Genomic DNA, 17,769 nt, shown 5'->3' with positions numbered 1-17,769 from the left:
TTAAGATAGGACCTGACAAAGGCACATTTTTACAGTTGAATCAAGTATCAGCCCATTTTGTCTCCAAAATAACAGAAAACAATGAAAAAATAACCTAACCCTTTTAATAAATGGAATTAAAATGGAATCTTTTAACATCGGATAGGGCATTATAACTACCATTTGAATAATTTTTAGATCAGTTTAAATATGATACACATTATCTAATGTATGTTTAGCATAATAGAACAGGTGTAAAGTATGAGATAATCTATTTTCTTCTGTTTTGCAATACTACTCAACATAAAAGTAATTGGATAAAAGTAAACATTTTCTTAGTGTTACTCAGTTTTCTGTTTTATCTAATATTTTTCTGGTTCTGACGTTTTGGTTTGTTTAGGGAAAAAGCTTGTATTTTGCAGTGCACCCCCCCCCCCCCCCCCTACTTTCTTCATACGACGTGAAAATGCAGAGAATTAATAATGAAACGTTCATGTTCAAGATCATTTATTTTATTTATAGACAACATAAAAATGTAAACACCCTTTTTTCATCGTTCGACAGCAGCAGAAAGAGAAAATAAAGCGAGTCCGCGTAGCTTACGCAGTCTACGCAGCGCGCTCGTGCCCGTGAACAGAAACTGTGAAGTAGCGCCCTCTGTGGTCACAAAACCCGACGGTCACAGAAAACGGTGTAACACCGGTAAGCGGAGCACCTGTTCTCCGGTGTGGAGAAAATAGCCTGTGTGTGTGTTTGGGTTCGGGCTGGTTTTCGGGGGGTGTTGTGTCAAATACGGCGCTAACGGCCGAATCTCGGGGCTAGCTAGGTGCTAGGTTAACGTTAGCCGGCTAACTCACTAACTAGCTAACTAACACTGGCTAACTAGTTACCTAAAGGTAGGTGCTGAAATGTTTTACAGACGAGTGAGAGCAGCAGGAGAGAGAGAGAGAGAGAGAGAGAGAGAGTGTGTGTGTGTGTGTATATATGTGTCCCTTTACTGATTTCAGCATGTTGTTTCCCCAGCTCTCGTTTTACACACACACACAGTTCAGCCCCGGGTTATAGCTAGATTTAACAGGGTAGGTAGGGTTACTTTTCTTTAAAACTGTATTTAATTTTTAAATACAAATTACTATGAATGTATTTTACTTTATACTTTGTAATTTCTTCGATATTAACATATATATAAAACGTCTCCATCTGGATGTAAGTAAGTAATTGATGTGGGGTTAGTTGATACTGCAGTTGGTCTGCAGGTTTAGGTTCAGCAACAGTATGTGCTGAAAGAATGAGGTCAGCTAACTACCTGAATATACTGAAATTCCATGATGACACAGGCTTATTTTATGATGACAGTGTCTGGGATTGTGAAAGAGTTCAGGGTTCAGGAAGCATGAGATCATCATTTACCTTTTTTTTACACATGGATTGAGAGAGTTCACCATAGAGTCCAGACCTTAACCTCATTGAGAATCTTTAGGATGTGCTGGAGACACACACATAAATATTCACAAATGTACAAAAAACTAGGGGTGCACAGAGATGTGAGAAGTCTGAGTTGACGCCGATACTGATCAGTATGATATTGGCGTTTTATATCTTACAAAGACACTACAAACCAAGGTATAATTTTAGAAACCAATGTAGTTAGCTAACATTTATTTACCTTACAGCTTAGCTTTCAACCAAATGTGTCAATGTAGGCAGTTAGTCATCTTAATAGTCTAAACTGTTCTGGTATTTGAGAAGTTTTTTTCTTGTAAGTAAAGATATACAAGGTTTGTCTTAAGTTATTGTGGGGAATACTAATATAGTGCTAGAATATTAATTAGAAATTAGAATATTAAACAGAAATGCTACAGAAAGAAAGATATAAACAACATGAGGACTCTTTTGGCGAGTCTACTGGTGAGTCTTTTGGAGCTGAAAGAATATTTACTGCTGGAAAGTCCAGTTTTTTAGTAATATTACGGTAATATTACAGTAATACAGTAATATTCTCTTTCACTTAAAATGTTCAATTAGAATTGCCATCAGTGAATGGATTTTTATATAGCACACTGTGCAGAAAATCAGGCTCAAGTTCTCCACCTTATAAAAAACAAGGCAATACTGACGTTTATTGTCACATAATGTTAATCTTTCATCTTTAGTGAATGTAATGCTAGTTAAACCATTGTAGCTACTTTATAGTAATATGCTGTGCTGCCAGTTGTCCTGTGTCTATTAAAATATAACCTTGCTGATTTATAGCCTACTGTGGGCACGTGAGACAACAGTAATGGATTTAATATGCTTTCTGTAATTAATGTGTAATTAATATACTGTGTAATGTAATTACAGTAAAGCTTTACATGCTCTAAAAAAAAAAAAACAGGCCCATTACTGACACTTTAAGAAACCGGTGGGTGGAGGTTAGGAGGTAGACGGCTCCATATTGTTGTAGTTGTTAAAAACACAAGGAGCTCGTTTTGGGATTAAGCAGCTGTAGTAGTAAAGCCACTTTAGCAATCTGTAATCCAGGTTCATTGTGCAGCACGGCCGACTGAAACAATCCCACCTGGATTATGTGGTCCCGAGACAGATCCTGGCAAATGGAAGAAAATGATTCACTGTGTGTTTGTGTGTGTGTGTGTGAGTGTGTGCACTAACCTGCTGTGGCCACAGTGGCTCTCACTATCATCACATGGCTGACCTGAAATGGGCAGCAGAATTGGTTGTGTTTGGGTCTGGGTCTGTCCAAATAGGAAGGGCATTGTGTCCCAGACTCTTCCATTGCTTTTGTGTGAAAAGCTCATGTCCAGTCTGCATCATGAACACAGGGGAAAGGGACCTGTGCCAGACTGTCATCAGAAGTGACATCGACCATTCAGGGCACTGCAAATGGGACTACGGGTCCTATTGTTCCTGTGTTTGGCTTAATATAGGCCGCAGACAACATTGTTTCCTCGCTTAAAGTGAAATATTTTAATTAAATTTGGGCAAAAAGTCAAAAAACACACTTTTTCAGAACATGAAAACACATCTTTTGTCCAGCCATGATTTGGCACAAACAAGGCGTGCACCACCAGCCCAACAGAGACCCTGTTTAAGCTGCTTAAACTGTTCACCAAATAAACCCTGGACTATGCTCCCATTTCATCTTTAATCTGATGAGTTTTAGGAGTGAGAACATGGTGAACGTCCAGCATAGTTCGAAAAGCTTTGTCGACTTGTGATCAGGACGTAAAACAGCTGATCTGATCATAAAACAGCTGGCAAAAATCACCCTGCATTTGTTTGTCAGGTCTGTTTATTTCTGCCTCTGATTATATTTATTTATAATCTTGCTTCTTGTCATGTTCTCAGAAGTCTGAGTCAGAATTATGATTCAGAAGCAGAAAGATCAAATTGGTTGAGTTTAGAAAATAATGATTTAGAAACTTAGAAATTTAGCTGATTTTCTAAGAGAAAATACTTAAAGAAATCCTTTACAGAAAAACATTAATGGTACATTAATAACTGACAGACTGTCTCAGCTAATTATTAGTTAAAACTAGGGGTGGGTGATATGGCCCTAAAATAATATCACGATATTTCATGGTATTTCTGCGATAATGATACTCTAAATTATTTTAAGAAAACACTACTGCAACAAAATAAAATTAAATGTTATTATTACATATGATATGATATGGCACACCCCCAACTGAGATATAAAAAAAATATACAAGAATTGTATCGGATTTGTAACAGAAGTCAAAAATCCAGATTGTCATGATGCTAATAATAATGCATTCCAAATATTTCCATATTAAGGTAAAATAAATGATACTGGACAGATATAATCTGTCTCTAGTAGATATACTGTATAACAGGAAATGAGAACAGAGTGAATGTTTTTAATATTTTGCTAAAAACAGCAAAAAAAGTAGTACCCTGATATGATAATTAGGGGTGGGTGATATGGCATGATATTTTAGGGTATAATATCGTTCATGATATTCAAAAATGTTGACGATACAATATGGCTTACCCCTAATTGACACTAGTTAACACATTATTAATCATTACATTTTAAACATTTTAACAACATTCTTAAGTATTAAAATGAATGAATGTTTAACCCTTTCAGACTGTGCATCCATTACAATGGACAGCATGTATTTTCTTTATTTTTTTATGTTTATTTGCACATCAGAATAGACCATGAACCAGCCAATGAACATGTTTATAAACCAATGAAACAGTAACTTGTCCCCCAAGTGCCCACTGCACTGGAAAAAAAAAAACTACTAGTAGTACTGGAGCCATTGAACCAAAGTAACAGCTTATTTTATCTCTTTATCCTGATACATATTGTATTGCTAAGTTGTTACCAATACACGGTAATAAAAAACTCATTTTGCCCCAGTTTTAACCCAAATAATGATTCAATTAATTGTCTATAAAGATCATTTAAAAAGAGCTCTTCACTGTTTGCATCAGCAGCAGTGTATTGAAATCAGATCCATCACATTTGATCACTTCTGTCATTTAGAAAATCACCAAAACATGTTATCTGTTATCCCAGATGTATGTTATCTCAACTGTATGTAAATCAGAGAAATAGAGCCCAACACAACTCTCAACCCTGTAAAATGTTTGATGTAGTGTTAATGAGGCATGTAGAAGTGTATAAGAGTGTAATTATGGTGGATTAAGTTGTTTAAATTCTGCAGAACAGTTGTTCTGTAGGTTGTGTAGGTGTGAAAACACCGGTTCTTCCACTAAACCCTGGCTTCCTGTTCTTCTCACGCTGTTTTAAGCCGCCACCAAATGCTTCTCTTATCTCAGCTGTAATTTACGAGACACTATAGGGGAGTGTCGGTCGGAAGTTGTTGAATTTGGCTGCAGTATTTTAGTCAGGAGTTTTGGAAGTTGGTGTTTTGCTGTCCATAATTATTTATAACATTTGAACGTGACGTCAACTATTGCCCTCTGTTAATGTTAAAAAAACATTTTTTACTGTTTGTTTTATTTACTCAGGATTTTTTCTTTTAGAAGTGATTTTTAACTTCAGTTCCAAAGTCTATTGCTCTTTAAACAAGATTTTTTTAGAGAGCTAATTTTGTCATTGTAGATGGAACTCTCAACCTACCATTATTTTAAATTAAATCATTGTTTTATTATTATTTATGTCCATAACAAAACAACAGTGTACATGTAATTTAAACATGCACTCAATTTTTTATTGAATTTATTGTTAAAAAAAAACATTTTTGGAGTTACTCTGAACGTAACCACATTTAAGGTGGAATGAAAAACTTAGACCTCTTGTTGAACTAGTCTAGCAGGCTCTAGTATCATTGCCTGAGAAAGCTTCTCTAAAACTACAGCATGTTTTGATACTGCTGGTCTAGTTTACTTAAAGTGGAATTTAAAGAGGAACGGAAAACCCGTGAAGAAATGCTAATGCTAAATTGTTTGCTAAATGCACACGAGCGATCATAAATTTCCAGACACAGCTAACGTTAGCTTTTCTAAAACTACTGCTGGTCTGAAGCTGCAGCTGGCTCTTAGGCACTGCAGATGGGTGATGTTAACACACAGGGGAAAAATAGGCACATTTTAATGATTGATCTCAGATTTTATATTTAGAAAAAATGTTTTTTAAAATGCAGCCTTTAATTCTTATGTCTTTAAATTAGTTCAAGGACAATGTATCATCCATACTATGCAGATCAATCAACGTCCAACCATCTGCGTCTCATCGTTGTTAGAGGAACACTGCTGCTGCTGCAGCTCAGCCAATCAGCTCTCCCTCCTGCACCGCCTCTAAACCCATACATCACCCAGTGCTACCAAACTACTACTCCTTTTTTTTTCCAAATTTGATCTGAGGGTGGAGTCAGCTAAAATCAGGGGGTTTGGTGCCCCTTTAAAGTACATCCAGTACCTCCAGTGTAGTCTATTAATACTTGTAACTTGATCTAATCCCATTGTTGTTTGACTACTCATCCTCTCATCTTCTCTCTCTCTTTCTCTTTCTCTCTCTTTCTCTTTCACTCTCACTGCTCAAAACGTAGTTTGTTTTTGTTCAGGCAGAAATGTAGCTTTAGTCGCTGCTTTCATTCATACAAACTCTGGCACATATTTGATCAGGGGGTGAAAAATCCCCCACTGCTCTCTTTTTGTGAATGCCTCCCCCTCCCTCTTTTTATCTCTCTCTCTTGTTCTCTTTCACACACACATTTTTCCCACCCATTCCACCACCACCCCCAACTCTCCCTCTAACTCTCTGTCTGTCTCTCTCTCTCTCTCTCTCTCTCTCTCTCCCTCTCTCTCTTTTTCTTTCTGAGACTTTGATGTCCCCTCTCTCCTCTCTGCCCACAATCTCTTCCTGCCCCCCCTTCTTTTTATATGCAATTTTTTTTTCATTTAGCTACACCACCTCCCACCCCCCCTGTAACCCCCATCATCCCCCTCCTCGTCCCTCCGACCACCCCATCCCTTCAGCCCCCTCCCTAAAACACACACAGTGCATCCCCTGGCTCCCTCTTTGTCTGCCTCAGTAAAGCAGCAGAGCCCGCTCAGTCCTGGGGGATTAATGTGTGTATGGCAGTGAAGTGAGGGATGAAAAAAACTGGGCAGCAGCAGTGGGGAGTCGTGGATGTGCAGTGTGTGTTGTGTTTGGAGTTTTGGAACTCTGTGGGAGCTGAAGACACACTCTCAGTGTGTGTATAATTGTGTGTGATTGTGTGTGTTGGGTCGGGGCACATAATCAGTTTATAGACTTTATAGATTTCATTGTTCTCTATAGACAGAAATATTTCATTATTTTACAACAGAATTAATGTAAAGCATCATATAATATAATATAATATAATAATGTACCAGTCTCAATATTATAATGTGTGCATGCGCAGTAGTCAAATTAAATCAAATAATAAATATGCCACATGCTACATTTTAATTGCTTAAACAATTAAAGCAATTAATAAATAACAGCGGTAGATTATTGCTGTCCAGCGTAACATTTTTTACTTCAAACTTACACCGAGGGAGGGCATGATTAATATATGATTAAAATATGTTGGAACATTGAATTCTGGAGAATTCTTGTAAAAAAATCTATTTTTTTTATAGAAATTTAAAAAAATAGCTAATTAATTGACACAATTTGCTGTGATTAATTGCATTGTTCCTTTTTAGAACTGAAACTTGTGATAATGGATATTTGAACGTAAAATAAAAGAATCAATGTGGGATAATCACAATGGAGAGAGAGATAGATAGATAGAGAGATAGATAGATAGAGAGAGAGAGAGAGAGAGAACTATTTAACAATTATTTGTTAAAGTTTCCAGCACATTGCCAGCACTTAATGTATGCTCTGCAGAACAACAAAAAATAATGCAGTATATATATTTTCCTGATAACAAGCTGCCCTACTTGTGCAGTTATAACCTTAAATCAATATCACAAATGAACAATTTACATTGATTATGATTAATTTAATATTAAAATAAATATTCATTGGAACAGTTGCAGACACAGTGTTCCGAGGTCTCCATTTCCTGTCCCAAAACTTTTTGTTCCCACAACAGTTCATTCCTAGTTTCAACAGTGTGGATCTACAGTAAACATGGAGGAGAGGCTTACCACCACAATTTTTTCTTTTCCTTATTTATATAGAGCACCTTTACAACTATACAAAAACTATACATTTTTGTGGCATTGCAGTTGCACTTTGTAAGGTTTTTTGGCATAAAGTTATCCAAAAGCAGTGTGTAAGACTGGTGGAGGAGAACATGATACCAAGATGCATGAAAACTGTGATTAAAAGAAATATTGATTTCTGAACTATTACAACTATTTCAGCCATTTCTTATTTTCTGCAAATAAATGCTCTAAATGACAATATTTTTATTTGAACTTTGGGAGAAATGTTGTCTGTAGTTTATAGAATAAAACAACAATGTTCATTTTACTCAAATATAAACCTATAAATAGCAAAATCAGAGAAAACTGATTCAGAAACTGAAGATGTCGCTTAATTTTTTCCAGAGCTGTATGAAGTACATTGAGTAATGAGGTAAACCTGTGCCAGGGAATTTAAAAAGAATTTCACAGAGGACTCTACACCACACATAATGAACTGTTACCACACACACCTGAAAGAGAGAGAGCTGTTTCTCTTATAGCCGAGTCAGGGAAAGTGTCAGTGTCAATCACCCTCTGCGCTTCAGGATAATTGGGGTAGAGCGCAAATCGACACACCTCTCCTTCCATTGTCCTCCATCAATGCCTTTGGGTTAGGTAGGGCTGCGGATGTCATAGTGATCATGTCTTAGGTGAATATGCGTGACTTACTTCTATCAGGAACTAGGGAATATTGTAAAGTGAAAATAAAGCGCTGAGATAAAACCTGTTCTACTGAGAGAGCTTAAACAAACTGCAACTGGAGGGTGCGTCCTAAATGCATACTAATTACTAGGGATGTCTCAGTCAAGTTATTTTTCTTCCTGATCTAATCGGAGTCTCTTAATGCTGCTGGGTATGAGCAGATACTGATACAGTCAGTTGATTAGATACATATATTATATAGATGTATTAAACACAGAGTGATCTATTTTAAGCACTTATTTCTTTTATTGTTGATGATTATCGCTTACAGCCAATGAAAACCCAAAAATCAGTGTCTCAGAAAATTAGAATATTATATAATTAAGACTAATTAGTACTTTTGGCAGTGTGGGCAGTGTGCCAAGTCCTGCTGGAAAATGAAATCCGCATCTCCATAAAAGTTGTCAGTAGCAGAGGGAAGCTGTAAGATATGAAGTGCTGTAAGATTTTGTGGGAAAACAAAACTGCACTGTCTTTAGACTTGATAATAAAACACAGTGGATCAACACCAGCAGATGACGTGTCTCTTCAAACCATCAGTAAACCTGATCATCAGTAAATTTTACATTTCATATGAAGGAAATCAAGGGAGCAGAGTCTGGAGGAAGAGTGGAGAGACACACAGTCCAAACTGCTCGAGGTTTAGTGTGCTTTTTATGCCTTTATGGAGATGTAGATTTCATTTTCCAGCAGGACTTGGCACACTGCACACCCTTCCAAAAGTACCAGTTGGTTTTATATAATATTCAAATTTTCAACAATAGAAGAAATAAACGCTTAATATAGATCACTCTGTGTGAAATACATCTATATAATATATGAGTTTCACATTTTCAACTGAATTACAGAAATAAAGTAACTTTTTAATGATATTCAAATTTTTTGAGATGCGCTAGTAAATCATCCATTAAAACAGTTATCTCTACAGGCCTGAGTACACAGTTGGGCAGCAGCTTGAGTTTCCTGTGTTGGTCGGCATTTATAGGTCAGCATTTTTACCCACAAAGACCAGAGATGGCCATAAAGATTAAATGCTTAAAACTTTGGAATTGCTTGATTGATTTTTGTGTAGTAGGATACACAAAATATTCCCTACAGGAAGGATTGAACCATGTGATTTTATTGTCTGTGAGTTTAGGGGAGAGCGAGAGGATGAGGGAGAGAAAGAGTGTGATGGAGAGAGAGAGAAGGATAAAGAGAGAGAGAGAGAGAGAGATGTGTCTGTTTGAATTTGTTTGATGTTCTGTGATAACTCTGTCCGGTATGTGGCTTCCATGGGAACTCCTTGCCCTGAGGCAATAGGCAAATAAGCTCATGTTTAAAAGAGAACTTCCCCCTCTTTATCACATGATGTTTTGCCTCATGTCCCTTTACATACATTATATGGACGAAAGTGTTGGGCTGCAACTGATGATTATATTGATGGTTGATTAATCTGATGATTATCTTTTTTCGGGTAGTTGATTAGTCAACATTAATTTCTGATATTCTTTCCATCTCTGTAAACAGAAGAAACAGGTAAACACGGGGCTTAAATGACATTTAAATGCCTTGGAGGAGTTAAAATATAGAATGCTCTGATATTTATTCAGTAATCTAATTTTTTGACTATAAGGTTCGATCAAAATCCTTTCATTTTTCCAAAAATCAACAGTGCACTTTATAATCTGATGTGCCTTATGTATGAATTCTACTAGTCAGGTATTAAGGAGCAGTGAAGCCACTCAGCAGAAGTACAGCATTATAAGGGTGAGTTTTATTGAAGTTTCTCCAGCACTAAGGCTGGGTGCAGCAGCATTAGCATTAGCTGCTAACCTCAGCGCTAGCTCTTTCGCTGTTTAGAGGCGAGTATATTAAACTGTAGTCTGAGTGCTTGCTATGTTAAAACAAGCTACGTAGCACCCTGGGTTTCCTCAGTCTAGTGCTATCGGGCATCATTTTTGTACCGCTAGCGCTGCAGTTAGCAGCTAATGCTAATGCCGCTGCACCCAGCTTTAGTGATGGAGAAACTTCACTGAAAACTCACCCTTAGACTAAATTTTGAAAATCTAAGCTTACTGTAAATAAACTGAAGCACTTTACTCACGCAAATAATCTGTTTTCAGGAGAGAAATATGTTTTTTATATATTTTTCAAGAATTACAGTTTACTTTACTTCTCCAAGCTTCTCTATTAGAAGAAAATGGTGACACCCTTGCTCACTTCGATGTAGGCATCCTTACTAGTGTCACTTAATGCGTCTTATAGTCTGGTGCACCTTATAGTACACAAAAATATGGTAGGTACAAAAACTGTGTGAGTGAGCCCATTACCCCTCTGTCATTGTGTTTCTGATTTAAGTTTGTGTAATGTTGTACAAATTATAATTTGTACAAAGACAAATCAACACTAAAATTTGGAGTTTTTTTTTATTTTTTATGATCAGTTTTCTCTTCTGAAAGCAATGCTATTAAAATGTATGCTGCTTTTTAATGGAATAACTGTCTCAACTGTCTGAGAACAATATTTACTAGGTTATTAATAAGCATTATTTTGAGGATTTGACTGAATTTAAAGACAAGAGCATTAATGAGCTTCTCATCCCAAAAGGATGGATGGTGCACCATCATCCCAGAGCTGAATACTGGTAGCTTTATAGCCCTCCAGCCCACACTTGGTAATGTGTATAGCGCCGGTAGAAAATAAGTCCTATTCTTTTGGCAGTACTTCTCTACAGGGATTGGATAAGCTGTGTGTGTTTGAAGTAGTTAAATGCATGCATTAAAAGGAGTGCCCACAGATATTTTGAGCGATACATTATGTACCGTTTTGATTCTTTAAATAGATTATTGTAGACCCACGTTCAGTTTACTTCCATTGCGTGTCTCCCTGTTTGTTGACCTGCCCGTCACTGCGTTTGTCGTGCCTTGGTTTCTATCCTTAGTCTTTCCTTCCTCTTTCCAACTTCCTTAGAACCATTATTTTTCAGCTGGCATGCTGGACTCTCCCATTGCATTGTTTACAGAGTCCCACAATACCAACATTTGTGAGAGAGAAATGAATGTATTCAAAATGAAAATGTGAATCTGATTAAGTTAGAACAGTTTTGGGCAGCCGGAATTAATTTTATGCAGAATTTGTTTGGCCAGAAATGCAATAAACATCTTATTTGTTGAGGACCAAGAGAAATTTCTCATTCCCAGTACATTTAAAATGTTTATACCTAAAAATATATTTGACATCTCACAAGCTAAGAGCCTATATTCTGTGTAATGTTGGAGACTTTAAGTTAAGACTGATTATTTGCCACTGCATGGCTGTTCACACAGGATTAATACAGAAATACTTTAATAAATTGATTATAAAGTGATAAGTTGTGAGTTGCAGGAGTTCGCGTAATGCCTGACCAATCAGTGGAGACACTGAGCTTGCGTGATTTGTTGGGACGCATTTGATGCGCCTAGGTTTTTGCCTGTGTGAAAACAAACCAAACTTATCAATGGATTCAGACCAGAGAACCTAACTTCATGTGTAAAATCGCTCTAGTTTAATTCTGTTTCTCATTTTAATAATAAGTGGGGGTGAACAAGCTTGTGCTTGACTCCTCTAAATACTAAGAGTGCCAGCGCTTCCCTGGAGGCTGAAACCTTAATTGGAATTTGGCTCTTGCCTCGTGTTTCCTGACCCACAGCGCTGCTTTACCACTGTCAGCGTAAGTCCAGACCTCTGTAGGCTGCGGTTTCTGTTTGTTTCTCCTACTTATCCTCCGCTGTGTGAAATCCTGACTGAAGAAACAGTGCCGGATAGTTCTGGTATCATGCTGAGCTTGTGGACTTTAATCTGACTCGAACATCAGAAGTCCCTTTGCTCAGGTGTTTGGATAACCCTCAGTGTAATGACTGTTATTGGTCGAACCTAGAGTTTCTGGGTGTCCTCAGGAACAGGAAGGAACACACGGGTGAGAATAGTGCTTGAGTAAGAGATAACGACATGTTCTTAGTGTCCAGCTGTGCCCCCACTCAGGAAAACAACAGCAGTGAAATTTATACTTTTATACTGTGCTGACTCTGATAAAAGAACTGCAGAGAGAAAGAAAGAGAGAGAGAGAGAAAGAAGGGGTAGAGCTTAGAGTAGCTGGAAGTTACCGTATTTTTCTGACAATAAGGTGCATCGTATTTTCTGGTCTGTTTTCATACAAAAGGCCCACTGGATTATTAGGAGCATTTTAAGCGACACTAGTAAGGAACAAGGGTGTCGCCATGTTTCCCTTCTAATTTAGCAAGTAAGCAAAACATTAATTCTTAAAAGAAAAAAATCTTTCAAAGTCAAACGAGCACTTGATGTTAATCTACACAAATTTCTCTCTTGAATACCATTAATTTAGGTGAATTAGGTGCGTTCGTTTATTTTATAGATTCATCCATAAAAATCATTCAGTGCAACCATATTTAAAACATTTCCAGGGCCGAGTTTTTTCTGAGTGGTCCAGCGGGCTAAGCGCTTTCACTATGATCAGAAGATCACTGGTTCAAATCCCGATCATGCAGCTTGCCATCAGCTGGGGTAGCATTGACAGAGCACAATTGGTTTTGCTCTTTTTGGGTGGGTACAGTAGATGGCACTCTTTCCCCTCATCACGCCTAGGGTGATGTGGATCGGCACAAGGCTGCATCTGTGAGCTGATGTATCAGAACCGAGTCGCTGCGCTTTCCTCCAAGCACACTGTGATGTTTCAGCAGTTTAAAAAAAAAGGTGGAGTCTGACCTCACACGTATCGGAGGAGGCGTGTGCTAGTCTTCACCCTCCTGGTGTTGGGGAATCACTAATGAGTGGGTTGGGTCATTTTTACATCATTAAAATGATCCCACTGGGCCTCAGGATCTCCTCATTATTAAAAAACCTCAGCAGACTTCAGCAGTTGTAGAGTAACACATGGTGAATGAGCAGCTTTTACCGGCCTGAATACTGAATGCTGTGAGCAGTGTCTGCTGTTGTAGACGGGACAGACTGAAACGTGCTGTCAGTGGGGAGAACAGAGACACGGCTGCTTCACACAGATGGACAGCGACTGTGGAGCTCTGGAGATAAAGATGTCACCAGAGGGGAGTGAGACTGAGACGGAGCGATCGACATGAGGGTACACAGAGATACAGAAAAAAAAGTCGGACAGTCAGGCGAGCCGAGGGCGACTGAAAGAAAGAAGGATACACAAAAAATAAAGAGACCACTTCAGTTTCTGAATAAGTCTCTCTGATTTTGCTATTTATAGCTTTATATTTAAATAAAATGAACATTGTTGTTTTATTCTATAAACTACAGACAACATTTCTCCCAAATTCCAAATAAAAATATTGTCATTTAGAGCATTTATTTGCAAAAAATGAGAAATGGCTGAAATAACAAAAAGATGCATAACTTTCAGACCTCAAATAATGCAAAAAAAAAACAAGTTCATATTAATAAAGTTTTAAGAGTTCAGAAATCAATATTTGGTGGAATAACCCTGGTTTTTAATCACAGTTTTTTTTCATGCATCTTGGCATCATGTTCTTCTCCTCCACCAGTCTTACACGCTGCTTTTGGATAACTTTATGCTGCTTTACTCCTGGTGCAAAAATTGAAGAAGTTCAGTTTGGTGGTTTGATGGTTTGTGATCATCCATCTTCCTCTTGATTATATTCCAGAGGTTTTCAATTTGGTTAAATCAAAGAAACTCATCATTTTTAAGTGGTATCTTTTTTCCAAAGCTGTTTATATATATATATATATATATATATATATATATATATATATATATATATATATATATATATATATATATATATATATATATATATATACATATTCCCACAGGCCTTTTTCCATAGTTTACTAAGTAAAATGTACTTACTGTAAATGAGAATGAGGATGTTTCTATAGCTAGGTGTGGCCCATCATGACTAAGTGGAATTAGAATACATCTGACCACAATTTATATGCTTATTTACTGTGTGTGTGTGTGTGTGTGTGAGTTCCCCTGGTAATGATCTATGGCTTTTACTCTAGTTCACTTTTGCAACCTCTCTGCTGCTGAATTATTCATGTCTTAAGGGCCCTTTCTCCATCATCCATTTTTAATAGGTAACAATCTGGGATTCCAGACCTTTATATCGACTAATGGACACAACCTGGATTTTATTATTTGACAAATATTCCTAATCTTAATATCCCAGTTATCTGTTATGGCCCTTCCTGGTACAGATGTAAGGAAATATCAGTACAAATGAGTATAATTTCATTATGTTTTGCAGTACTGTGCTGATTAACAACCCTATATTGATTTTCAATTAACCAACTGTCCTCTGGGCCTATAAATGTCCCTGTTGTGCTGTTTTATTTGATTTTTGTTTCTGGACCAATGGAGAGAGCTGATTAACACAAACAATATTTTTTACAGGTTTTACTTAAATTCACAATTGCATAAATAAAATAAAATAAAATAAAATAAAAGAAAAAGCAAGGCAAAGCTACAATTTAAGCATATTTAACAACAGCTGAAGATTTAAAGATCTACATATGTTTATTAGTGGTGATTACATACACCAAGTGTGGTGTCTATACTGTTCATATCAAAATTAGAATTGTATAATATCGACTTAAATTAAGAAATAATTTAATATAATTTTGGCCTATTACTAATTTACAACTAATTGACTATGTTAAATTAAATTATAACCCTTGCAGCCTTAAATGGTTCAACATACTGTTACTCTTGTAAACTTAAGCCACACCCTTGCAAAAGAATATATAATAGTATATATAAATAATATATAAATATATAATAATATAATAATATATAAAAGTATACTTACTTAAATACATACTAAAGTACATATTTTTAACATTTAAATTAATACGTACTTAAATACATACTAAGTGTACTATTTTGGAACAACTTATTGCATAAGTATATTTCAATTGTAATTAAGCTATAAATAAATACAACATAAAAGCATTTGGTTGTGCTTTTGAGTGCTTTTTTGTATAACTTCTTCAAACTTATGTAGATTTAAGTTTGTGTTTTTCAAACATCATTTTTAATACACTTCTACACAAATTATTGTAAATTGTAAATGTCTTACTTTGCTTCTCAAAAGTGCACTTTAAGCAGTATTTTATGCCAAGACATATATTTTCTTTTAACAACATTTTAAAGCATATTGCTTAAAAATACATTTTATGGAAATTTAGAGAAAGTGTATTTAATGTGTATTTCATGAAGTATATTAAATAAAAAAGTGTACTTTGAAGATTCTTTTAATTCTTTTAGGTATGCTTTCTTTTTACAAGGGTAGTTAAGATCGGTTTTAAAATATATTGAAATGCAATACCTGTTTTATGATGAATATTTTAAAACTAGCGTTTAGGCAATACAGAGCCCTACTTCTCAGTGATTGGCTGAGAAAAAACGCTGGTCAAATCAAACAGTAGAGATTTAAAGGGCAGTTTTATGCCCTCAGCCGTGTATGGGCATTTTTTCGGAACAGATTGTGCTAACCCCTCTCCCTGCTTGCCTGCGAACTCGCTTGAATTTAGACAAATTAATCAGCTTACCCAATTTATTCATCTGCACAAGTTTAACCTGAGTGCCACTGTTGACATATTTACGCAGGCAGCGCTTCCAGCCTGTGAGCAATGGCGTCTTCTGTTGAGTCACTGAGGAGCGAAGGCCTAGCGTCAGCCGCTCTGCAGAAAGGAGGAGAAAGAGGAGGAGGAGGAAGAGGCTGTCGGCTGCAGGTGCTCTGTAAGGCCTGACCTCTTCACTCGCAGAGCTGCATCCTAATGGAGCAGGCTTGCATTTTTCTACCAAAGAAATGGATTCTGCATGCTCTTCAGCATGGCTTTCCATTATAGCTGTAATGGTCTTTTGCAGCTGGAGGGGATCCTGATCCTGCCTGGCGTCAGGTGCTCAGACTGCATTGAAATGTGTATGATCTGATGGTTTAGATTAATGTTGAGGAGCTTCTGAAAAGTAAAAAAATTCATCCCTTTCGCAAAACTAAACTTTTTTGCAATACACTCTACTGGCACATGTTTGAGGATACAAGGGATGTATGATATGGACAAAAATCTGATCAATGTAATCTAAAATATCAGTGTTAAACAAGATAAATAAAAATCCTAAATTAATAAAAGTTCCTCAAAGTTTTTTCTGCATTGCTGTTTTCAGGATAAGAAGTAGTTTGGTGTCTGTGTTCACTGTGGACCTCTACCTCACTTACTTACTACCTTACTCTACCACACTCTTACCTCACTCTTCTTCGCTCTAACTCACTTTGGCTTTTTACTCCGCAGTGCATCATGCTACCTCACTCTACCATGCTCTGCCTCACTCTACTTCACTCTGCCTCACTCTATCTTACTCTACTTTGCTCTGCTTTATTATGCCTCGCTGTACTTTGCTCTACCCCACTTTACTTCACTTTGATCTACCTCACTCTGCCTCTCTACCTCCTGTTACCTCACTCAACCATGCCCTACCTCATTCTGATTCACTCTACCTTGCTGTGTCTTGCACTACCTCACTCTACCATGCCTCGATCTCACTTTACTTCACTCACTCTACTATGCTATACCTCTCTCTATTCCACTCTACTTTGCTCTATCTCACTCTACCTGTCTGTGCCTCACACTACCTCACTCTACCATGCTCTGCCTCATTATGCTTTGCTGTACGTTACTCTACCTCACTTTATTTCACTCTACCTCGTGATGCCCTCTTTACTTCCCTGTACCACACTCTTTTATCTACCTCACTCTGCCTCTCTACCTACTGTTACTTCACTCTACCTCATTCTGTCTCACTCTACCTCGCTGTGCCTCATGCTACATCACTCTACCATGCTCTGCCTCACTGTACTACTTCACTGTACCTCACTCAACCACACTTTGCTATGATCTACCTCACTCTACCTCTCTAATTCTGGTTGTTTTTTGCTCTATCTCTGACTCTGCCTCACTTTTCTGCACTCTACCTCACTCTACTTCACTGTACCTCACTCTACCACACTTTGCTATGATCTACCTCACTCTACCTCACTAATTCTGGTTGTATTTTGCTCTATCTCTGACTCTGCCTCACTTTTCTGCACTCTACCTTGCTCTGCCTCACTCTATACTTCTCTATACCTTACTTTGCCTTGTTCTACCTATGTCACGTAAGCACAGTCTGCAGCATTCCTCTGTTGGTGCATTGCTTGTTTCATTTGTTTATTGTGAAAAGCCCTAGTTGACTCCCCTCTTAATAAATGTATTCACCACCAAGACTTTATCCTGACAGCCCATTAGTGTACAGTAAGAGTCTGGTTAGGTAAAGAACAAGTGTGACCAGAACAGGTCATTTAGTTGATAAGTAGGGGATGAGTTGGGTATGCACAATATTCAGTTATTCTGTAATATATTTTT

General features: G+C 37.2%; 1 protein-coding gene across 3 annotated transcripts in view; it reads left to right on the top strand.

Moving 5' to 3' along the window:
• si:dkey-151g10.3 (serine/threonine-protein kinase WNK2) overlaps nucleotides 1-17,769 on the top strand; it is a 98,790-nt gene that overhangs the window by 21,241 nt on the left and 59,780 nt on the right. The window lies entirely within an intron of this gene.

The sequence above is a fragment of the Astyanax mexicanus genome, chromosome 13 (assembly GCF_023375975.1).
Source record: "Astyanax mexicanus isolate ESR-SI-001 chromosome 13, AstMex3_surface, whole genome shotgun sequence".
In the NCBI taxonomy this organism is placed as follows: Eukaryota; Metazoa; Chordata; class Actinopteri; order Characiformes; family Acestrorhamphidae; genus Astyanax; species Astyanax mexicanus.
This window is presented reverse-complemented; position numbering and strand designations above follow the sequence as displayed.